Source organism: Rousettus aegyptiacus, unplaced genomic scaffold (assembly GCF_014176215.1).
Source record: "Rousettus aegyptiacus isolate mRouAeg1 unplaced genomic scaffold, mRouAeg1.p scaffold_m13_p_11, whole genome shotgun sequence".
In the NCBI taxonomy this organism is placed as follows: domain Eukaryota; kingdom Metazoa; phylum Chordata; class Mammalia; order Chiroptera; family Pteropodidae; genus Rousettus; species Rousettus aegyptiacus.
In genome coordinates, this window is record NW_023416286.1 from 73,531,058 (window position 1) to 73,556,650 (window position 25,593).

The window sequence follows — 25,593 nt, forward strand, 5'->3', positions numbered from 1 at the left end:
TTACAAACACATAAGCAGGATCATCACGAATTCAGAGATTGTAGAAGCCTTCTAAGGTGGCTTTTCAGTCTAAGAGTCTATACGTAGTATACTTGTAAGATAAAAATGTACACACATATGTTATATGTGAGATATATAAAACAAATATAAGACAGAAAAAAAGGAAGAGAATGAGCACACACATATTTAGCTTAGTTTTCAAAGAATCAGAGACAGTCATGACCATTCCTTGCCATAAAACAAACACGAACTAAAATGAACCTAAGAACAACATGCACCTCTCATCTACCTCCAAAACAGCATTTCAAAAATAAAATTCACAAGCTCTCACACTACTGTGGAAATGAAAATTGGCCAACTACTTTAACCCTTAGCCTATTCAGTAGTATCTATTTAAGCAGAATATATGCATATTCTACAACCCAGTAATTCCATTCCTTGGGCTAGATGCAACAGAAATACTTACATATGTTCACTAAAAGTTATATATGAGAACATTTGTAGAAGCCCCATAAAATAAACTAGAAGCTACACATACTTCTTTAACAGTAGAATGATAAATTATGGAAGACCCGCACAATGACTTATTGTGTGGCAATGAAAACAAACAACCTACAACTGTCTGCAACCATATGGTTCATCGTCACAAATGGTGAACAAAAGCAATCCAGACACAAAGAGAACACGTTGTTATTATTCATTCACCCAAGTATAAAAGCAGGCGAAACCCGGACATGGTGTTAGAATTCAGGATCGCCGTTACTTTGTGGGGTAAGATGGTGGAAGTGATTGAAAAAATCGGGGGTTCTTGGAGCACTGATAATTTCTTATATTTTTTTCTTGAAGCTAACTACTTAAGTGTGTTCTGTCTCTAAAGTCTTTGAATTGTACACTTATTATGTATCCTGTTGTATGTATATTATACTTCAAGAAAGTAAATAAACAGAATTTCACAGCCCAAGAGCTCAAATCACAGCTTCTCTCTTTAATAAAAAGGAAAATCATCTTATAAAAACCATCACTTAATTTTGGAAACAGTCAATAAGGGGAAAAAATTACTAGAAACTAACAATAAAAAATAGCACAAAGGGTTGTAAACGTATAGCTTCTTCTTAGCGTACACACCTCAGATATTAAATTAGTGAAAGCACGAAAGAATCAGCTATACTCAATGCAAAGGATAAACTAGGCTGAAAAATCACCACCCTATTAAAAATGGTATGCTTTGCATAAGCACACTGAGGGCAGGAGGAACAACAGAGCTCTCTTGAACCCTGGACCTCCTCTCCACAGCCCTCTATAAAGGTTTCTAATCCAACACACTCTTTTACTATTTACTTGTTATTACGTTACAGCAATCACTTTAAATACAAGGTACAGCCTATTCTGTAATAAACACGAAATAATCAGTGACCTTGAAACTATAATCTTTCAATCACTTTACATTCCCTTCTAAATATGAGCATTTATAACATGCTCTTGAACATAATGACACTCAGGCCAGCCAAATTAGTGTCCTATCACTGAAATGCAGTGCCAGGAATTCAAGTAGTCAATGATTTGCTGGAGTCGTTAGAGGCCACTCTCTGACACGTAACAAACACATCCCACTGCATGGAAGTTAGTAACCAGGTGGCTCCCTCGCCAGCTATGGCCAGGGCACAACCCCAAGGCCTTTTACGTAGAAAAAGCACAAGGGCAGAGGGGAAGTTTATGGTAACACAAGACGCTCCCTGAGCCCAACCCACGGGAACCAAACTTAAGACAGCCCTATCTTCAAAATTGCCTAATTCCTTCGCAACAAATGTTTCGAGAGTTGGCTTACCATATTTAAGAGCATGGACTTTGGGTCAGATCTTTGTCTGACTAGCTATGTTCATCTTGGCAATCTACTTCACTCTCAAATTTTCGGTTTCCTCCTGGAGAAACTAGCAATAAGGTGCCCTAGCTCAGGAGATCAGGAGGAAATGCACACAGGTACTTAACAGACTCCCTAGCCCGATGCTGAAGGCTCATCAGGAAGCAGTTTTCATCACTAGACTAAAAGCTATGTGAGGGCAGGGCCCATCTCATCCACTGAGCTGCCCGCGAAAGCTTTCTAGTGAAGCCGTGCTGCACCCCTTTAAAATAGCAGCTTGCCTGCCTGACACTCCCGTCTCTCTCCTCTGCTTCGCTTTTGTATTTATAACCATCTACTGCATGCACTCATTTTTCTCTCTCTCCTCCACCAGAACCCAAGAGGATTTTTGTGGTTTTGTTTGTTGCCATATTCTGAGTGTCTTACGACAAGGTCTACCACGTGGCGAGCACGTGAAAATATTTTATTTAAAAAGCCTAGCACAGGGCATGGCACGCAGATGCTCTCAAATAGTAATACATTTGTTTCACTTACAGAAACGTAAGTTAGCGAGAGAAAGCCTGAAATGATAAAAGCTCAGGAGAGTCCTAATAAATATTCATATGATGTCAAAGAACAGTTAAATTGCATTAGTTTACTTAAAACATCCAATTTTGGCTCAGATTGTACTGATACTCATAATTGGGCTTCTTTTTCAATTTATCTTTAAAGTCTTAAAAAAAGGGGGGAGGGGGTTGAAATTTTTTACAATTATACATCAATAATCTGAAAAAGGCACAGACTCAAAAACAAAGACCAACTTCAAAGTGCTGAGTACAAAGATGAAGGGCTAGTCTCTGCAGTGGAAGCGTCCCAGCAGACATCTGCAAGACAAAGGCCAAAGAATTCAAGCCTGCCTTAAAATCTAAATTTAACATAAAATAGGGTAGAGATGAAACATTAATAGTTTGAAAAAATGACTATGTTAAATATGTTGTTAGCCTTTTCTGAGTATCACACATTGATTTTTAAATATTGATATTCGAGAAATAGCAAGTATGACATAGATATAATCTTCCACTCTATTAACGGAATCACTCTGGTAATTGCTTCACTACCTGACAAAGGGCCAGAGATAATGCGCCTGTCACAACTTCAAAACTTTCTGCCAGAGGTCAAAAGAGCCACCAGATCTCACGTGAGCCCATCGGCAAACACATCCATCTGCAACCATCTTATCCTAACAGCTGTTAGGTACACTTAGAACCATGAAGCTCAAGGCTTGATCCCTTCTTTATTCAAAGCTATTTTGGAATACTAGTACAGATGATCAATGAAGTACCATCTCTAACCAAAAAACCAGGGAAATAAAATCCATATAGATGTCCCAGTTCCCTGCAGGAGACCCCCTGCCAGCCCTTCCCTGAGAAGGCGGCTTGGCTAAGAGGCAGGCTCAGGGTCAGACTTGCTGCGTGTGAATTCTGGCTCCACTTTTACTAGCTGTGAGAACCTGGCCATGTGCCTCCACAGCCTCACCTGCGAACAACATACCAGTCCCAATGGGCTTAAATGAGAAATTTAAAGTGCTTAACCCAGGCAGATCAAGTAAAGGAGACGTTTCAAGACTATCTTCCAATTATCCACATCGACCAAACAGTGTGGAGGAATAGAGCTGCTTGGAGGCCAATCAAGTTTCCCAACACAAACTTTTACCCCCAGGAGAGACATTTCTGTGAAGCACAATTCAAGACACTCTTTCATGTTAACTCTCCTTGCCCCCTTGCCATGGGAAGCTTTGAACAAGAAATTATTTCTACAATAAGAACAAACAAAGGGCCAGGCAAACCGGTGTGGTATGACTGCCACTGGTCAAACATCCACACTGGCACCAAGCCAGTCCTCCTTACCTGTCTTTTGTCTGCCATGGACTGCATTAACCAACATCCTTAAATTTTCTAAAAGCTCGAAATCTGTGGGAAAAAGAGAATGTGCCTACACGGCAACATCTATCTCCGTGCCTGAGAGCACAGTTTGGGAACAGTGTAAAAGGATGAGACCATAGCTTCATCACAGTTTGGTACATCCAGTTGTGTTCCCGGGCTCCATCAAAAATACTTTCAAATACCTTCCGTTTATGAAAGAGTTAAGCCCAGGCCCACATGCGTGCACCCACCACAGACTTTCTAGAGTCTCTTCTGGTGGGTTGCAGAGAGCTGGAACCCTGCCTGACTCATGCTTGTAGCCCAGGAGTCAACCGCAGGTCTGCCAAAGAGCAGCCAAGCATTCGAATGTTTATGTGGAAGTTACCTAAAGCTACTCACAAAGCCAGTCCAGAAGATCAAGGACACGGAGATGGAGGAAATTTTTCCCCGAATAAGATGAAAACTTCTTGGAGTTTGAAACAGAACCCCACTTCTCCTCTTATGCTCCTCTCCCATATCTCAATATACCTTTTTTCCTCAAATTACCAACTTCCTCACTTGCAACACTGCAAGGCCCAATCTCCTTATACTCCGCCCCCATATCATAATCCCTTAAGAACTAAAATCTCCATGCTCCAAAATCATCTGTCCTTCCCAAATCCCAGCTCTCAACCTAACCAAGCCAGGCTCAGCAAAGATCAAACGCAGGTGTCTTATGGAAGCATTATGTGAGAAACATGTGATTAAAAACTCATGCTGGAATTTCTGATAGAGTAGGAGTACTTTTGCCCCAGGTACCATGGCTGAAGACTCCCCCACATCCTAATAGGAAAGATGAGAAGTTTGGCCCCACTTGCCATCACCCCAAGTGTCTCTAGCTAACAGAGTAATCTGTAAGGGACCCAAGTAAAGCTTCCGACCCCAACCAGTCTCCTCCCTGCCACACAGTCATCCTTCTTTCCCTAATCCTTCTATCCCTAATCTGACAGTCTTTATAATCCCTTTTCTCTTGGCTCAGAATAAACTTCCACCTTCAGTCCTCAGCACAACTGCAAGGCACTGGGTGATTACGTCCCCAGGCATTCGCTCCCTGAGGCTACTTCGCAGAGTCAGGCTGGGATTCCTCCTGGGGACCCAACCCTTCTAGAGTTCGTTCTGGCCCTGCCTCCTCTGGGAGGCACCAGCTGAACTGCATGTTGCCTCTTGGGAAACGGGGCTGATGTTAGTGCTACTTGGTCCCTCTCCAAGTCACTAAGTAATCTCCACACTCCAGTTGTTGCTCATGAAGTCTGGCCACCTGTTCACAACTTTTGAAAAATTTCAAGAAATGAGGTCCTGAAGCATGATTTCATAAGCAGTCACAAGTAGGAAAAGTACGTGGGCAGCATCTGTTTTAAATCTGTCAGACACGTATGGGGTATGGGTGGAGGCGTACGTGCGGCAGTGGGAGACCATTGAGACAATTCAAAGCAGATGTTCTTACGACAGCAGTGGCATCATTTTTATATATAAAACAAGACAGTCTGCTTCCAAATGGCCAGAAAGGAGGAATTCTGAGCAACTCTAAGGACAGTGAGTGAAAATGTAAGAAACATAGTGTGAAAATTTGTAACACTGCTGTCTCTAAGAAAAGGGCCTGTTTTTATTTGAAATGAAGGAATCGAAGAAGAAATTTAGAAATATATCAGATAATGGCTCCTTTTTCATTAACAAAAGTTCTATTTTTCTATTAACGAAGCTCATCCATTGCATTATTTGAAATAGATCAAATACCACTACCTTTCACTAATGACTATCCAATAAAAAGAAGAGGTGTGTGAATAAAAGAAGTTAAAGATGAATTCTTGGAAAACTGCATTTACTTTTTCCTTGTCTCAAAATGCAAGCTACGTTTTTTAAAAAAATTGAAATTCTTCCTTTCCTCCCACCTTCATCTCTAAAAACGAAACTGCATTACATCTGACAATCTTCCGGTCATGTTAAGCACATGTGACTCATAGCTTTTAATATGCCCTTGCTACAAAATGCAGCTCTACCTGGTTGTGAAAACTGTAAAAATGACGCTTGAGAAAATAACACTACATCTGGAGATAATTAGTGACCACAAACAGATAAACTTGATGATTTCTGTATTTACCTATGTGAGAAAAAACTCTTAGAAATTCAACAGTTTTTGCCCTAGCAGCGTAATGCTGATTGCAAACATGACAAATGAGCAAGTACCTTCTTGTTAAAAATAATTTATTATTAAATTTCACACCCCACCCACACAACGCTAAAAATAGCTAAGTTTCACTTAAAGAGAAATTTAAAAAAAAATACATGCATTCGAAGATATTAGCACACAGTTCCACTTAAATAACGAAACTGTAGACTGCTGTTGCAGGAGCTGAAAGGTGGGTTTTATTTATAACTCAACCACAGACTCCTTTTCTAATTCTTCTTTTCTACTTTATGGATTCTGTTTGCTATTACATAAAACTGATTTCATAACTGAAACTCGCATCTGTACATTCCTTGTTAGATTGTAAACCAGAAACAGACAATTCCTAAATACAGACTTTAATATCCATTCTGTATGCTCTGTGTACTAAATGGAGTTAGGGCATTTAATCGTATCTAATGCGCTGGGGAGAGGCTATAGGGCAGCTCCATTATAGACTTACCCATAATTTTACTTCTACAGGAAACAATGCTAGGTAGCAGCAGGAATGAAAATAGTGGGTTTTGGTTTTAGACATTTTAAGTTTGAGACACTTAATAGACAATGCAGAAAGGTGAAGTCATTGGTAATTAGACATACAAGAGGGGCCAAGATGTTCAAGCTAGAAATCTAGGATGGAGATATAACCTGGGAGTTGTCAGCATAGAGATGGAGGGTAAGTCACAAATCTAAAATGAGATCACCCAGAAAAATATGAATAGATAGAGGAGAGGTCTAGGGATTGAGTCCTGGGAAAGCCAATGCATGAGGATTAAGATGTAGAGCCAGCAAAGCAGAGAAGGGACGTCCAGCACATTGGGAGTGGCGCCAGAGGGAAGGAGAGAACGGGGTCAAAAACGCTGTGTGTGGGGGCGGGGTGGGGGGCGGGAGATGAGGGCTGAGGAATTACTAGTGGATTACTTTCTTGATCCTTATATCTTACACATATACACAATTATTATTTACTTCCCTTCAAAAAAGGATTATCCTGTGAATTGTAGCATTTCTGGCCTTGTCTACTAGATGCCAGTAGCACTCTCCCCATCCTAGTCATGATATTCAGAAATGTCTCCAGACGTTGACAAGCATCTCCAGGCTCGCAAAGGGTAGATGGGGGTGGGGGCATTGCCTGTGGTTAAGAATCACTGTTTTCGAGGATCTAAGAATTTAACTAACTTCCCTTAATCATATAAAGCATACTCGAGGTTCCCATAGGCCTAAAATTAGCTGAAAGTGTTGTTTAATGACTATAATCTAGAAAATGATATCAAATGCATGAGAGCAAAGCTAACAGCCAAGCAATTACTACACATCTGAGAAGTTAATGAAAAACATACTAACAGATCAGAAGGCGAGACCTAGCTCAGTGCCTGAATCATAACTGATATTTAGTAAATATATACTAAATGCTGAAAGAATTACAACTTAGTATAGCTGGCAGCTCAGCAGTCTCGTTACCTTGGACAAATGCATGCAAGCCCACTTGTCTTTCCAATTTAAAATGGTAAGAAATGATGTGTCAGGTCTTCATTGTCTCCATTTAAGCCATATTACAATATATCTCTATAGAGTCTGACCAACTTAGATGCTTCTCCAATTAAACCTAATTTAAGCCATCAGCTAATATTTATACATTTTAAGTCCTATTTTCGTGCACTCCAGAATGGTTAAGTACATTCTTTAAAATACATCTGTATATAAAATATACCACATATGGATAACTCATATAGTACTATCATAGACTCTTAGTTTAAACAAAAACATTCCATTTCTAATTCTTCATTCCTTGTTCATAATATCAATAATTTATTGAAGAATGTGTTAGGCTGAATAATGAATGTCCCACCCCAGCCCAAGATGTTCATATCCTAATTCCTGGAACCTAAGAATGTTATCTTACATTGGCAAAAGGGACTTTGCAGATGAGATTAAGGATCTGGAGATGAGGAGGTATCCTGGATTATCAAGGAGAGCCCTAAATGTAATTACAAGTATCTGTACGAGGGAGAGGAAGAGGGGGAGGGACTTGACTGCTTATACACAAAGGGATGTAACTTCAGAGGCAGAGAGTGGAGTAATGCAGCCAGGAGCCGAGAAGTGTGGGCTGCCTCTAAAGGGAAAAAGGCAAAGAACTGATTCTCCCTCTGGAGCCTCAAGAAGGAACAGGCCCTGCTGACACCTTGATTTTAGCCCATTAAGACTCATTTTAGACATGTGACCTCCAGAACTGTAATAAATTTGTATTGTTTTAAGTCGCTAACAACAAATTGTGGTAATTTCTTACAGTGGCACCAGGGAACTAATAGAAGTACTACGTCGGCATTGCACTACACTTTTTACAATTAGCTTAACTCACCTCCAACAGAGCTCTGCATTTACTGGTATCCCCATTTTACAGATGTGAGACCGAAGCTGAATGAGATGCGGCAATTTTCTAGAAGTTATCTTTTTTAATTTAGTTAGAATTCAAACCCAAATCTATGTCGCTAAAAGCCTATTCATAGCAATATGAGTATCATTTGGCTAAGAAATAAAAGGCACCTACTGCCTATTCTCCATTTTAACCTTCATCCACAGCCAACCCCTGCCAACAGTGACACTCATATTGTATCAGTGAAATAATTCAAAGCTGAATTTTGTCACTAAATTCTCACATACAACTGTTTAACTCCAACGAGTTTTTAAAAATCCAGTAAGTTAAAGAAATCCACAAAGACAATACCTTTCCCATAGCAGAATTACAAATATGTAAGCAGTGCAGGTGACATTAGGAAAAGAAATGAGATAACGGATAATTTTTCTTTCTTTGTGAATACAATCTATCTCATGAATAGAAGCGGCAAATGAAGTCTGAGAACTAATTATCCAAGAAAAATAAAATATTAGATTTAAAAAAATGTTGATTATCTTTCTCGCAATTTGTATAAAGCTACCATCTTTCATTAGCTAGTTGACATCATGCATTATTTAAATTTTTCCATTTACATATACAACCTTTGATAGATTTACCATTTCTTACATAGCTTTCCATATAAGACTTGAATTTCAGAATATTATCAAAGTATCACCAATCACCCTGAATAAATTTTTGAGAAAAAAAATGGACACAGTTTAAAAGAATAATATAATTGGCTTTCAAATTCAAGTTAATATAATCCTACCTCTCAATTAATTTTCAACTTTAATGCACATTCAATACAGATGTTTCTCAGATTAGCTTACATTTATTGCAATCAATTTCAATTTTCCAATTTTATTTGTGAATGCCCTTTTGAAACTTGAGACTATTGAATCTAATGAGTTTTTTTCCTCTCTCCCCTTTACTATTTTTAGTCCAAACCAAATTCAACTAATACTGCTTAGACAATTTTTCTCAGATATGCCCTTTATCTTCCCATTATTATTATCCCGGCTCAAAATTTAATATTTAATAAGTTCTTCTTAAGTGCAGGCATCATCTAATCCCCAAGCCTTGTTCATCTTTTCCTATGCTCTGCCCTGGTGAAGGCCCCAAGTCTCAGAGCCAGAAAGCGCTAAGCTAAACATCTTCCTCTCCCTCAAAATCTCACTTGCCCACCAACCAAAACCTGTCAATTCTAGCTCCTAAATATTTCTTGAATTCATCTCTTTCTCAGAGGTAATTCGTTGCCTTTCTTCAGTCTTTCCTCACACCTTCTGTTCCTCCCTTCACAGAGATGCCTCAAGACCTTCCTGAAATGAAATCCTCTCTATTATGCCTTCCTTAAAATTCTTTCTTATGGCTTCTTATTTCTCTTGAGTAATGTCCAAAGCATGGTATTCACATTCATGATCTGGCCCTTCTCAGTCACCTCATTTCTTGATCTGCCTCAACATAAACCCAAAACTCTTTTCATAAAACATCCCTGAAACTCTCTCAACAGCCCTGATCTCACCTACCTCCCCATAAGAGACAATAGGAGGTTTTCTTTTCCCAGCAGGCTTTTGACTGTTTTCCCCTTTTTGAATGACTTCATCCTTTCCAACTAAGCTCAAGTGTTACCAGTTTCAGAAGTCTTCCTATATTCTCCTAGAGGACTATTCAACGGGTACCCAAGTACAGGAGGCTTTTAAAGCATCCCATTATACCACGATGTAGCATGGAAATCTTCCCAGACTCTCCCACTGGGCTGTGAATGCCATGAATTCAGGGCTAGAATGCTATTTATCTCTGACTCAGTACTCAAAACACAGGCACTAAAATATTACTAGAAAGAATGAACAGAGTAATCTTCGACCTCTTCTCTATAAATATCTATCCTACCAAGCATCCAGAATCATTTTTCAGGAGCCATTCTGACCATGCCATTTATTCTCTCTCTCATCCCCTTTAAATTATAGAGCTCCCCAGGCTTTATCCTTGAACTTAATTTTAGTTTTATCCCCCATTTCCATCTTTCGGCCATTTTCGATAGCATCCCATCCTATTCTGACTTTGGTCAAGCAAATCTAACACCAGGGCCTGTTTATTCTAACTCCAGAGACAAATAAGCCATTTCTTCAACCTAAAATGCCCAGAATCTGGCACACATGTAACTCTCAAATGTCAATTTCCAGAGAACTCCCATAGGACAGCACCATGTAGCTGAAACACCATCACTTTAAAGATTCAATAACTCATACAAATATGAAGCCATACCCTCATCCACATGATTCCATTACTGATGTATCACCACCTCCAAAGGAACTTTGAAGACTAAGCTCATTTTCTTTTCTCAAATATTATTCATAAACTGGGGTTTTTACTAAATAGCTATGCGAGCCAAAGTAAAAATATTCTTAGGATAATAATTTCATATACTTTCTCTTTGAGTAAGGATTGAGAGCTACTACGCTAGAAATATATGAGTTAAAACTACATCTTAAGTGAAACTACAGCTTCGACTAGTTCAGCTACTTCTTTGTAAAAGGAAGTTAAACTGAAATATAATTCCTCTTGCCTTACCCAACTAGAATTTAAAACAAACAAAAAAAGTACAAAGAAACTCAAAGTTAAGTGAAAAGCCTGGATCTACTGCCAAAGATTTTCAAGTGTTGGCTAAAAATAACTCAATGTGCTTCACTGTGCTTATGCATGCTTAAGAGAGCACCGTACACAAATGCACTCAATTTGCTGCTGTCATTGTACCCTAAGCTAGCTCTTAGGATGTCTTAGCCCGGGGATCTAAAGGACAGGGAAGTTCATTGAGTTCATTTCTTAACACTCCATAAGCACCAATGCATTGTGGGATCCAGAAGAGAACACCTAAGCATAAAATATATGTATCGATTCTGCAGACAATGTTACAAGAAGCCCAGAAGGGATTTCTTCTATAAGTTTTCTGAAAAGTCAACTACTGTCAGCTTTAAATGAACACTATTCAAAGGTTAAAATAAGTTAATTTTGTTGCAGTCATCTTATAATTTCCTCATATCATGAACCCTTGTTTTATATCTGTGAAGATGAGTAACTGGTGAGAAGCTGAGCCTAGACATATTTTTGTATTGCCTAATTTCTAATTTGTTTTTGCCCATTAAAAAGAAAATCTCAATTAAGTAGCATACTAATTCATCTGAATGTGGTGAAAGATTAAATGAGCATGAATCTAAGGGCACCTTATTAGAAAATTCTACACACAAAGGTATAATCCAAAATTGTTTCCCTAAAAATAGTTCTGTATAAACAGTCATAAGGTACCTCTAACAAACACTAACACAGAATGACTTGCTGAAAACAGGTACAAAGCATGGTTAAAGAAAAATGTACAATGTCTGTGCAGACAAATTAAACTGCCATTGATAAACTTCCTTCTACATATTCTAAAAGTTACATAATGTGAACATGTTCTGGTCATATTAAAGCCTTCAAAATTTAAGTCCAGCCCTTATTTACTAAATCTGAAAGGATAATAACTTAAAATGTGGATAAAGTAACCATACTGTTGACATCACTCATTGAAATAAGGAATTAGGTTAAAGCTTGGTAAAATGAAGTTTTAATCTCATTAAATCTTTTGCTGCTCTGGTTGAGCTGGCAGTAAGAGAGAGTGGAGATAACTACACCCAAACCAGGAGGTGGGACTGGAGTTAGGGCACGGGTCTTAGCGCGCTGGGTCGCCCTGCGGTAGTCACCTGACCTCTTCTGTGAAAAGGCTGCATTGGATGAGATTCCTTTAGTACCTTCTAGTGCTGATGTTCTGCTTTTTAAATCTTGCAAAGGAATATTCCCTAAAAGTATGTTTCTCAAATTAAATATCCCTACTACAATTTTAAAATCGATATGTAAGGCAACCTAAGAGTTTTCTGAGTCTCCCTAGAGAGTCTCTCAAGTAAGTTCAAATAAAACAGTGAGCACTCACATCACCTGTATGATATGGCTAAGCAGACTGGACAAATATAAATAGATGTTCCCATCTATTACCTTGATTGTAATTGTGGGATGATGTGCTCCAGAGTTAAGAGCTGACAATTTTTTTGAACACAATATTTATCTCATGAAAGTATGTCAATTTTTAAGAGTCTTAAGCAATTAAAAATTCCTTTAGAATCACAACTGAAGTAACTGGTAGCAGAAAATTGGTAAGTTATCAAAATCATTCCCTAAAAGCAATTCTCAGACATAATAAAAAAATAAGTTTTCAAATTTCTTCTTAGAGTTTCAATAGAATACAAAAAAAAGAGATCAAGCACCAGACTGTCAAACTATTTATTTAGGATTGAGGGTGGAGGGAGAGAATCACGAACATTTGTACGGAAAATGAATATTTAGAAGTTCAAAAGTTTATTTAAGTTCTTCCCTTCCACAATTCTCATTGTTTTATGAATGATTTCATTAAGACTTGAGACCTTTAGACAAGATAATTTGTTGCTAAATTCTTGTGAGATAATGTCCCTCCTACTCCTATAGTTTTCTTTAACACAACTGTTACTAAAATTAAGAGGACAAATTATCCACTTAAAGTCTTAAAGGAAATAGTAAATCAAATCATTCATAAAAGAGACTAGAATTAAAGCAAGAATAAATTGCTAGTAGGTGATTCACTTTTATGTACTTCATATTTAGATACAGAAACAAACATTTTTGCTTTCATCTTTTTCATTATAAGAACACTGTCGAACATTATCTGTTTATTTAAAATAAATCCAAATGTTTATAATTGTTACAGTATCTAAACTATCCAAAGATAATGGGGAGATCATTAGTTACCCTAAATCTATAGTCTTCCATTTCCCAAGATTTAGATTTAATTGACATACACTTCTTCATTTACTCTAAGTATCAAAGAACAAAAGAGAAGGAAGAAAAAAAAAAAAACTAAAGGGCCTTCCTCCCCTATTATGGTATGTGGCATAGATTCCGTCTAGAGGAATGTCACCTGAGTCACACCATTCACTGCTGGGAAAGGGAGCCACTAGTCCGTCTTCCACATCTCTCCTTCCTCCACATATGCTCTTCTTTCTCTCTTATTTTTCTACTTACATGGACAAAAGGGATTTATTTTCCCTTCTGCTTTGTTCTCCCAAGGATAAAATCATACTGCTTAGTTCATTGAACAAAAACATCTTTACAATCCTTTCTTAAGGTTCAGACACATTTTTAACCACAGTCATTTCTACCCCCATCTGCTCCAGTAAGATATTACTGAAAATATGAGACTAAGGATTTAAACTCAGATAAACACACAGAATTTAGACTACTATGAGACAATAATATTCCATTGCATGTATATGCCACATTCTCTTTATCCATTCATCCATCGATAGACATTTAGGTTGTTTCCATATCTTGGCTACTGTGAATAACACTTCAATGAACGTGGACACACAGATCCTGATTTCAGTTCTTTCGGGTATATACCCAGTAGGGGACATGTCGGCATACTCAATGACATGGAACACTATACTAAGTGAAATAAACCTGTCACAGAAAAACAAATATTGCATGATTCCACTTAAATCAGGTACCTAAAATAGTCAAACTCATAGACGGACAATAGAGTGGTAGCTTCCAGGGGCTAGAGGAGAAGGGGAAGGAGGAGTTGCTGGTTGGCAGGTACATAGTTTCAGTTATAAAGGATGAGTAAGTTCTAGACATCTGCTGGTACAATGTTACGTTTCTAGCCAACGCTGTACTGTGCAGTTAAGAATTAATCAATAACGTAGCTCTCATGTTAAGCATTCTTACCACAGTAAAAAAAAAAAAAAAAAAAAAGATTAGCATGAGGAAATTCATAAGTAAATCCTTATCTAAGAGAGTAAAGGAAGAAAAGCAGCATCTCAGTGGTACCTTCTCTTAGCATGTTCAGTCCTCTCATATATTTCATGCAAGTAGACAAGAATCAACCCTACACAGTGTTTGCTCCCTCAGTAGTGCTCATGATCTTACCCAATCATCATTAGCCAAGTATTCTTATAATTTGATTTAGCTCTGGATATACTAGGAGTTTAAAAATCTACCTTAAAGGTAAAAAAACAAAGTAGGAAGTAAGTTGTCATGTAGAATGTACATACCACAAAGTTCATAAAATACACAGTAGTCTAAAATTTTATAAAAAAAAATGTATCAATAGTAATTAATAAAATAGCTAACATATATGGAATATTTGATATGTGTCCGGTATGTAAGCTCCTTACATCTAACAGCTCATTTAATCCTCACAGTGGTTCCTATGCAACAAGTACTAGCATTGTCTTCATTTTACAGGTAAAGAAACAAAAGGACAAAGAGAATAAGGGAACTGGCCAAAGATCGCAAAGTCAATATTGGCTGAACTAAATCAGTAGCCAGACATCTGGCGTCCACTCCTAGTGAGAGGGGGATTCCTGAGTGAGGCAATTTCTTGTACGAGGCAAGGTGTAGCCTGACCTGCAAAAATGGCTGTCCAAGGAAGCAAAAAAGAGAAGCTGGCCTAACTGGTTGCCAAAGTTTGTATGGAAGGGATATAAAAATTCAGGTAGATAAGCAACAAGTGATTAGTTAGCAGAATTTCAAAAATGTCTGAAGTGTGCTTGGATTTGACATGGTGGGTAAGTGGGAGCCATGAGAGAGAATGCAGGGTTTGAGTACACAGGAGAGTAACAGACAAAATACTTAATCTTTCCATGAAAATCAAGAGTCAAAATATCATAAACATTTAATCACCTGATCAAAGCAAGCTTCCTTAAACTCAAACCATGTAAAAACCTTAAGAGAAAAGCAAAAACTGAACCCTCAGTTCATTTTTGAGGACGATTTCTAAATGTGAAGACCAGAGCCCTGCCAGCCACCGGCAGCCTGACAGATGGGGTACAGGCACAGAGGAGGGAAAGTCTCATGTGCTCATGCACAAATGCACCTCAACATTCAGAAGTAAATGTGTCTCCTTTCTGACTCAACGTTACATTAAGACTTCAAATCAGTGAACATTTTAAAAATATAAATTTATCAAAACTCTATGATTCTAATAACATACCATTTATCCCAACAGCTAGTTTTAAAATCTAATGAACATAAAATTGTATCTAAAAATATGCTTAAAATATGATATCCAAAAGACCCTTTCTGACACACTCTCTCTACACCCTGCTTTATTATGTCATCATCCTCATATTATATGTTTACTCATTATTGTCCTTCCTATTAGAATACATAACTAAGAATGGTGAGGCTGTCCTTTTCACCACAAAACTGAATCCCCAATGCCTAGAACAGTGTCAGGCACATAGGAGCTCAATAAATGTTTGTTAAACTCATTCACTCAAATCAAATTCTCTGTGATACACATGCCCTAAAATAGTGTTATTTTTCTAATCTTGATGAATAGAAGTGAAAGCAATATTTGGTTATAAAATTGTGTTAGGCTGAATCGGATATGTCATTTTCTGACTCTGTGGGTTTGTTTTCAGTGCCATTTCAGAGTAGGGTTTGCAGAGATGGTGGGGAAAAACAGGAAGATAAGTACATTTTGTTGTAGGAATTTGGAAGCAATGCACCTGGAATTATCTGTTCTGCGTGTGCGTGGGTGGGGGGGTGGGGGTGTTATATGTATTCCTGTCTGAATAGTTGTTTACAAAAGATGCAGAGTTTAAATTTAAAAGATGACAAGAAAGAAACAAGCAGCAGCTCCCACAGAGCAAATGAGTGGGGTTGGGTCTGGCCAACCCTGGCCCGGATTGTGGATTCTACACAGTGGTATTTATGATGTAAGGGCCCCAACACTCAGACATACAGGGATGTTGGATTCTCTAAACTGATTTGAATATCCAACATGGTCCAGAAGACAATCCCATGGTGCTTCCTTGAAGGGGTGACATTCCCACTGCCAGTTATTCCAGAGCATACTAGTTCCCAGAAAAGGGAATTAGGCCTCACATTTCCAGAAGGCACAACACAAAACAGAATTTGAACCTCAATAAAACGAGGGAATTTTTATCTCACTTTAAAAGAAGAAATAAAGATAATTTTCAAAGCTATGGTTATCACAACAGTTATGCAGTACCAGCAGAAGTTTAGGTATACAGATTAGTGGAACAGAAGATCAGAAACAGATGCACACTTACATGGACAACTGGGAAGGAGAGGAAGGGAAGCGAAGACGGAACCCTTAGCCACCTCTACCTCTCTCTCTGCCCTCAGAGCTGGGCTTCCTTTTCCTACAAATACCTATTCTCTCTTCACAGATGACTCTCAAGCCTACATACTCAGGTATAATTTCTGAGCAAATAACGCTGACAACTCCTACATTTCCATTTGGATGCTCTATTGTCACATCTGACACACTGTTAAAATTTCATTTGCATCTTGCCCCCAAATCGGTTGCCTTTCCTGTTTCTGCTAGCGGCTGCACGAACACAAGAGCTGATTCTTCCTGCTCCTTCACTCTAATCAACCCCTATCATGTCCTACTTCAAATATATCTGACATTTTCACTGCTTCCAGTAGTCAGCTTCCTTATCAAACACCCATGAAGTGCAATGATTTCCTAACATCTTTCCACCCTCCAACCTAGTTCTCATTCAGCAACGTTTAAACTCCCTAGCCAGGATACTCAAGGTACCATCCAAGCTGGTCTCAACCTACCTATCATCCTACTTCCAATATGCCAAACTAGACTAAAGGCTCATGCTTTTTGCTCCCTCCTTATCACCCCCAAAGATGTAGGCCTCGAAAGTGGATATCTTATTTAACTTTACTCTTTGCTTTACATCTAGAAGGTTCTGTAATATGTTTGCCTAGAACCTCTCCCCTCTGTGCCTTTGGATGTGCCAGTCTTGCAGAAAGCTGCCATCTCTCACTCAAATCCCAGTCATCTTTGAGATCCACACTCAAGTCTTACATTTCCCCAATACCTCTGTTAAACTTCCCCTCCAGTGTGATCACTTTTGTTTAAGACCTAAATCCTTGTTCCTCAGAGTGTAGTGTGGACCTCACTGTTAATGACCTGGAGAGCTTGCCAGGAATACAGAATCCTAGCCCCGACCAGACCTAATGAACCGCGATCTGCATTTGAACCAAATCTAAGGAGTTTTGTGTGGACGTTGACATTTGAAAAGCACTTGTTTGAAGTATTTTAATTCTCAAAGTTTGGGTAATTTCTCACCATAGCTTCTAAAAATTACGAAATCCTTTGTATCTCCAGAAGTGGCTTCCTACACAACCAATTTCATGGAGCTCATGTCTGACAGATACACAGGAACATGTCAAAATTCAATCTTGCAATCTTTCATTAAGACACACTTACAGGCAGAATTTTATAATGAAAACAACATTGGGTCTGGAATCATAGTAAGGGTTTCCACTTGCACTACACATGTGACCTTGAGCAAGTCACTGAGCTTCTTTAGTTTCCATACCTGTAAACTCAGGCAAACACCACATATTATAAAATGGTTATATCGTACAAGGAGTTAAGCAAAGCATTCAAGCATTATTTCTTTCCACTCTATTCCACTCTTACTCTCAAGAGCAACACTTTTCTTCCCTTTACATATCGAAGAGCCTTAAAATAAGTATTTTCTATTATTGCGTCTAAGCCATTCCACTGATTATTTAAAAGAGAATTGTCCTCACTTATATTCTGCTATATCCATATCTTGGACTACTATTAGTTTTATTTGTCTTTGGAACTCTAAAACAAGACATTCATAAATTTAATAATTCTTCCTACTAATGAAAAGCAATCATTCCTGTTGGTTTATGTTTAACCACTAGCAAAAAATAATTTCTGATGACTTGGTAAGAGAAGAAATGATCGCTCTATTTATTGCAAGTCTTGGTAAAGGAATTCTTAAAATGTTTCTGTGCTTGAGTCATTTCTTGGACTTTGCTTTTCTGAGTCACTATCTGATTCCCACTCTCTTTTCTACGATGAGAGAGGAGTTTCATCTTACTGGAATTAGACTGTGCTATTTATTGTTACACTTGATCCTCTATGCTTACCACCTGTCTTGAACCCTCCAATGGCCTCATTGATAGCATGACTTTGGGCAATGCACTGAATTAATCTTTCTTCTTTAATATACTAGGTAACATGACTATAATTTATCTTTTTGCTTATAGTTTGGGCTTTAAACAGGACTTCAAATTATCACTGAGTTTCTGTATGGAATTTAATATGCAATGACCCGAACTAAAAGAAAAACATTCCATTTCAAAATTTTTTAAGTAGTTATTCCCAAAGATGTTTTGAGGAGAGAATCATGGTACAGCTTGGTTTTCACAATATTAAGTAAAATAAAGCATCAAAAACTGGTAAGCAAGAAATTATTCTACATAAAGTGTATTTATCAGTTCTATCTTTAAGGATAGGTTCCATGCCAGTTCTACAAAGGTCAAAATGTGGTGGTATGGTCCTGAGCAATTCAGATCAGTGAGGTTTTACAATCCTCAGCCTTTAATAGGAATGTTCCTTTATCATGGCAACTATAATTGAACATTCATAAATATCTGCACAACAATCATAAAACCTATCAAGGAATATGTGTACATATCAATAAAATCCAAATACTGTATTCTATTATTTCTCAACTAGCCAGTGTTAACAGACCACACACGTAGCATATTTCTATCCTTAGGCACCTATGTTCATTTAACATTCTTAAAATTAGTAGGGAGGTCTTACAATCACTGTTCTTAGATTTGAAAGCATATTGTAGTAGTACATCCATTTAAAGTTACTTAACTCACACGCTAGGGGGAAAAGCCTTTAAAATCATAATGCAAAAATAGTTGCCACGTATCAAGTGAGGTAACATGAATCATGTACACAAACCCATTTGGGGTACAGCTGGCCTGCTTAAAAATCTACTCATGACAATGTCAGGCATACAAAACTAGAAAGTAGATCAGCACATTGTTAAAGGCTGTTTCAGTTTTTTGGACAATACAACAGAAGGAGTTCAAGGTCTGTAGGCTAAAATACCCTCTGAAATAAAATCACAGCTCCATTATTTGCCCAAGGTCATATAGCCAAGCAAGTTACCCTTCTGACTCTTTGCATTTCATGTATCTGAAGCAAAAATGAAAATAACCTATCTAGCCTGCTACTAGGTTAGGAATAACTGGACACCTGACAGTTCCTGAGAGCTTTTATCATCCAGTTTGTCTAAACCTAATGGAATAGCAGTGACAGGAATACTTCTGAGATACTCCGGACACTCTAATACAGTGATTTCCTCACTTAGTTGCTATTCATCACTCCAAATCCAGCATTTCCTTAGGGTTGTAAACTATGAATATTCTGATGCTCCTTAAACTATAAAAGCAACCAATTAAGATTCAAGAAAGCTTTTCATCTTTTCCACTTTTGGTATTAAGATGGAGGTAGGAAAGAAGTAGGTATTGCTTTTTTCCTACATATCCAGGATTCAGGATCTTTACCCAGTGGATGTTAACCATCCAATGGATGCGGTCAATAAGCCATAAGACAAAAGGTCTACAGGGTGAGAGGACTCAGTACTCCTAGGCTAAGCCTCACATCCCCCGCCCCCATCACCCAGCCTATCAGGATTGCGCTGCTTCTCTCGACCCTAGAAGCAGTAATCTGGCTCCAGCAGCCCAAGACTTATATCGACGGATGTCAGAGTCTTTAATAAGAAGTTTTTCTGACTTTTCCTTGTAAGCGGAATGAAAAGGAGAATGGAAAGTGTGAGAAAGGATGTAGAGCTCTATTTCTTAATAATCTGGGAAAGGCATGCTCTGGACACCCATATTATTCCTATTTCTTCTCTAAGACAGGGACCAAGCCACTTCGATGAAATGAGTTCTTCACCCGAATGACCAAAGACCCGAGGGCCCTTCACATGGATGCCTCATTTTTTGAAGCCTTACACAAATTTTCACATATGTTCTTATTTAATGTGTGTGTGTGCAAGCATGCACACGCCCTATTGGATATTTTATAGGTGAATACACAGTATTAATAAACAAAATAAAGCCTGAGATAGTAGCTACCTAGTAGAGACTTTTCATTTTCAATATTAAGCCAAAAAATCTAGTAACATGTTAGCCAAATTGTTTACCCAGACATACTGATTCTTTTGAAGATTATTTTCATATCTCAGTACATTGAAAAGAAAAACTGCAGAACAAAAGCCTTTCCAAAAAAAAAAAAAATCTAGCAGCTATCAATACTATTATAATGTAATGAAATAGAGAAATGTGTTAACAGTGATATTTGATATTTATTTAGGAATTTCTCCCCCAAATTGCTCAAAGTACAGAACAAACCCTCTTTAAATAGATAGTGGCTAATGCAAACAGGACTTAATTTAAAGCAGCTGCTTCTCCTGGCTGAATAGATCCCCAAATATTTTCCTTGTTTTAACTTAAGAAAAACTGGCTTACCTGGACTGTGTTGAAAGCATGTTTTTAATCTACTCCTTTTTTAATGGAATTTTATTACATTATCACTTACATTTAAGAATGACATTAATGTGGTTTATTTATATGGTAACTTTGCTTGTTTATGTATCCTTAATATTAATGATTTTTCACTAATACTTTTAGAACATATTGTTATGTGCATATTTGGTCGGTGGTGTCTGAAGCAATGGTACTAAGCTTTTTAAAAGGAAAAAAAAAGTAATGACACATCGCCCAGCCTTCCAGTTCAGTAGAGATACTCAGAAAAGTATATGTCACTGAGGAATAGAGACCAAGTCGATCAGCAGCCAATTTCACTTGGAATTGCTGCTCAAGATGACAGAAATTATACCAGGGCAATAACCCCTAAAAAGGGACTACTTCATTAACTTAAACTCTGAAAAATAATCAATAATTAATGGGTAAACTTTTATTCATATTCTATTTAACATTCGATGGCCTCTTTTTTAAAAGAAAAAAAGTTATAATGTTATGTCAAAGCACATTAACATAAGTATACGTATACTTCCTAGTCTGATTTTTTTTTCATTGTTTACAAGTACAATTGGAACTAAATAAGCAGGCCTTTTGACTTAACTGTACCTATGGCTATAATTTTTTTAGTGTCCAGGGTAAAACCCACCAATATTGATAATATTATTTGAAAGACTTTTGATGGACAAAACAGATGGGGGACACCCAAAAGCAGCAGCTCTGCCCGGTGTAAAACACCGGGTGTAAACACTGGCTGCGGCACGCATCTGAGTTCAGCAAAGTCAAGGTTACGAACCCCTATCTCAAAAGGAATAACTCGTACGCCCTGCAAAAGCCTTTGAAAGACTGGCTGGTGACTGATCTTGCCTATCTATGTAGCCTCCTCGTGACCAAAATGACAGACTTTTCACAGTAATGAAGGAAAAATATGATTTTTTTTAGATTTAGATTTGTGTTGTAGACTGATTTGGTTGTGGTGTCATGAAAGTGTTTTTTGATTTTTGGTTTTGTTTCCTCTTTTTTAAAATATGGAAATAAACAACTTTTTAAAGAAACTGATATAAATCAAAATATTTACAATATTTCAGAAAATACACCAAAAAAACGAGGTCTCAAAAAAATTTGTTTTGGCCCTACATATACAGGGGCAAGAGCAAATAACATAAATGTCTGGTCTCTGGCTTCACATTTTGCTAGGATGACAAATAAATTGTAAAAGGCTGACTAAACAAATGTCTGAAAAATATATCTAATATCTGCTCCCAATTAAAAGAAGTTTAAATGGTCTAAATTCCTATAAAAATAAAGAGCCTATGGCTAACCATCATAATTTAAATAGCCAGAAGCCAGGGTTTTTTTCCCTTTATATCCTTCTATGAGAGACAGATCTTCATGGGGTAAAGAAGAGAAAGCTGAATTATGAAAATGACAACAATAATTCAATACTATACGCCTGGCGCCATACACTTTACATACCTGACTTCATGTAATCATTACAGTATCCTCATGAGGTAGGGTTTTCCCCCAAATGGTATTATTTGCTAAACTCCAAGAGAGCAGTAATTAACATCTATCTTGTTCACTGAAAAGCAAAGCGATCACCATGAGGAAAAGTAACCTATATAAAGTTATACAGCCACCAAGTGACTGAATAAGATGATATTAAACCCATGTCAGGGGACACCTAAATCTTCTCATCCAAGATGCTCATCTGTCCATGACAGTTAATGTACATTGACTGAACTCTGTTCCATCCTGGGAGAAGGTAACTGAGAAACTCAGTGCAGGGTGTAGGAGAAACAGTCCAAATGAACGGTTAGAAAGCAAGTTTCCGTGCACTCATGTTCTTCAAATGGTTTTTATCATGCCAAAGTCAAAGGTAATTTATGACTTTTTTTTTTTTTTTGGCTCTGACTTTGGTGTTTAATTTTAGACTAAGGTAGAGGCACAAGGCAGGTATCTTGACTTTAGAAGGAACAAGGCTAACTGTAAACTTCTTAGAAATTTTTATTAATTTTAATGACTCCTCATAAAAAGTTACCTCCACTATAAGTTCCTACTTTTAAAACTTTCTATTCCTTGCCTTTGAGTTTCTACCAGATATTTCAACTACCTATAAAACCAACATATTTTCCCACCCAAGTCTCAAACATACATTTGGATTTATTTCACAAAATGAAAAGCGACTGGTAACAGTAAATGTTTCTCAAACTTCATGTAAGCATGGAATATCTCTCAAATGTTGGTTAAACATTATTATTATTATTTATCATCTGCATATCTGCATGAGGATCAAAAACTTCCACCAACGACTTTAAGAGGCACATGGTCCAAAGTTCCAATTTTAGGTTATTATTCACACATTGAGAGGAAACACACATTCTCTTAAACTGTATAAATTTTAAATTATGTTGTAATATGCTATATCATTGTTCTGGAATGATAAGTGAAAGGCCATTGAAACCAAAATTTCAATGACTTCCTTGCAATTTTGAAAGATGAGAATAAAAATAGGAAAACTCAGCAAAGAAGAATCAATTCTCGTGGTTAAAATTTTCAGGAAATCTTTGTAATTATAAATTCTAATCTTCAAATAATCATTTAACACTTACAAAGCTAGGAACTAAGGAGATAAAGGGAATAATGTATTATCCTTGTTCTCAAATAGTTTCAAGTCTAGGGAAAAATCAGATGGAGATGAAAGCAATAAGTGCTTTGAAAGCCCAGGCAAGAAATCAATGTCACTTCCAGTTAGAAGTGTTCCCTGACTAAAATGTTGAAATGATTGTTGAACTCTATATTCCCAGAGAACCTGTTCATTTATCTTAACACAACTCATTCTAACTGTAAACTTATGGGAACATTTCCTCAATTATAATGTGAACCCCACTAAAGGCAGGGCTTTATCTTATTCATGTCTATATAAGCACATGTCACTTGTTGTATGACAAACAAGTGAAGACTTCAATGAAACAAAAATTTCCCCTTACTGGATTAAGTGCCATTTTCTACTCCGTAGCTCTGGAAATAGATATAATCACACACCTCACATGTATACCCTCACACAAATATAATCAGTTAAATCAGACTAGAATATAGCATGAAACTCAGAAAAACAATGGTTAGCAATTCTCATTACATTAACAATTCTCAAAAATGATTGACTGGACTACAGATATTAGAGTGCATGTAATTTCTAAGTTTAATTCAACACAGGTAGCCCTACAGATAATAACTTGAAAGACAGAAGAATCCCTACAGATAATCTGAAAGGCAGAAGAATCTCTTCAACAAAAAACAGCTATCACTTTGGTTTAACCCTTTGAAGGACCTTGTTATAAAATAAATTCTATCTGGTCAGGGGAAGGAAATTCTAATCATCTTCCCATGAATTGAGTCATAACAATTGCCAATCAGTTGAGTTGCCAAGAGAGACTCTTTGGAGCAATGAATATAGGCTGGGTTACTTGTGAAGATAGAGACCCTGGCCGAAAAAGTCCATAGCATGAAGACTCACCCAGCAAGGCAAGACAGCATCGGGCCCCATGGCTTTTTTGATTTGAGGGAACAAAGAGCCAAGGAAGGAGGTTTGGCATCTAGAAACGTGTTTATCTACCTGAGAATTAAATTTAGAACTAGAGATAGAGAGAAGCAAACACCAGATAAAACTGTGATTATTCTACAGATTGCCTCAGCATCAGGCCTGCCTCGTATCCCACCATTTTTCCCTGCAGCTAAGCAGACTTTTAGATATTCAAACTTTGCAATTAAAGAACATTTGAAAACAGGCCATAGATTTTTCACAGCTGGCCTTAAACAGAGCCTTTTGGCAACCCAAAAGAGTTAATGCCCCCTTTCGTACCTACCTACACCACAGAATGACTGAATAGCACAGAGACGTGTGCGGTACAGAAAACTTCCCTTCTGTTTTATTCTCTGCCAATTACTTAGTAGAAAGAGAACATTCTAAAATAGTAACATGAATTGACAGGTGGAAGTCACCATGCTCAAGTTACAGATCCAAGTTTGGATATCATTAAGTTTGCCTTTTTCCTTTTTTTAAAAAAAGAAACAGATTAAGATGTTGGGAAACTTATTTGAGCGATATGAAAAAAATGTAAAACCAGGTTTAAGTCAGAGAAAGGTAAAATTACATAAATTAAATTAGGTACATTTTTACTTACATGAATAAAATGCTGAAGGAAATACACATACACACATTCATATCTCAAGCCCAGTTGGCAAACTGTTACAAGAGGGCCATCTGGGAACTGATTCCTAAGGAATGTTACGGTATTGCCACAAAATCGAGCACCTTTTTACAAGCTTTAGAGAACAGTTAAATCCTTAAAATATCATTCTGAACCTCTTTTATTTTCACGAGGAAAATATGTTAACTCTAATTTTGCTTCTAGCTACTGTTTCTTTGGCAACTAGCATGTGTTTAAAAAAAAAAAAGATTCTCATTTCTGTAGCCTCCATTTGATAAATCAATCTTTTTAAAATCTCAGTCAATATCAAAAGTTAAAGTTATATTTTAACCCTAAAATATTAATACCCTAAATAACGAAAGTAATTCTATATCAGAAAATAATTCTTCTTTGCATGACTAAAATACTGAGTTCAAAAGCATTGCCATTCTATAATTATATTGTGAACAGAATGTATCTAAGGAAGTGCTAAAAACTGGATTGGAATGATAAGTGGGCAGAAAGAAAAAAACATGTTTATAATCTGTTCAAATTCTCAGCTTAAAAGTCCCAATATATAATTGGTTAGAGCAATGGTTTAAATACAA

General features: G+C 37.3%; 1 protein-coding gene across 9 annotated transcripts in view; it reads right to left on the bottom strand.

Annotated features, from left to right (window-relative positions):
• LMO7 (LIM domain 7) overlaps positions 1-25,593 on the bottom strand; it is a 180,693-nt gene that overhangs the window by 59,899 nt on the left and 95,201 nt on the right. The gene's annotated exons all lie outside the window — the stretch shown is intronic.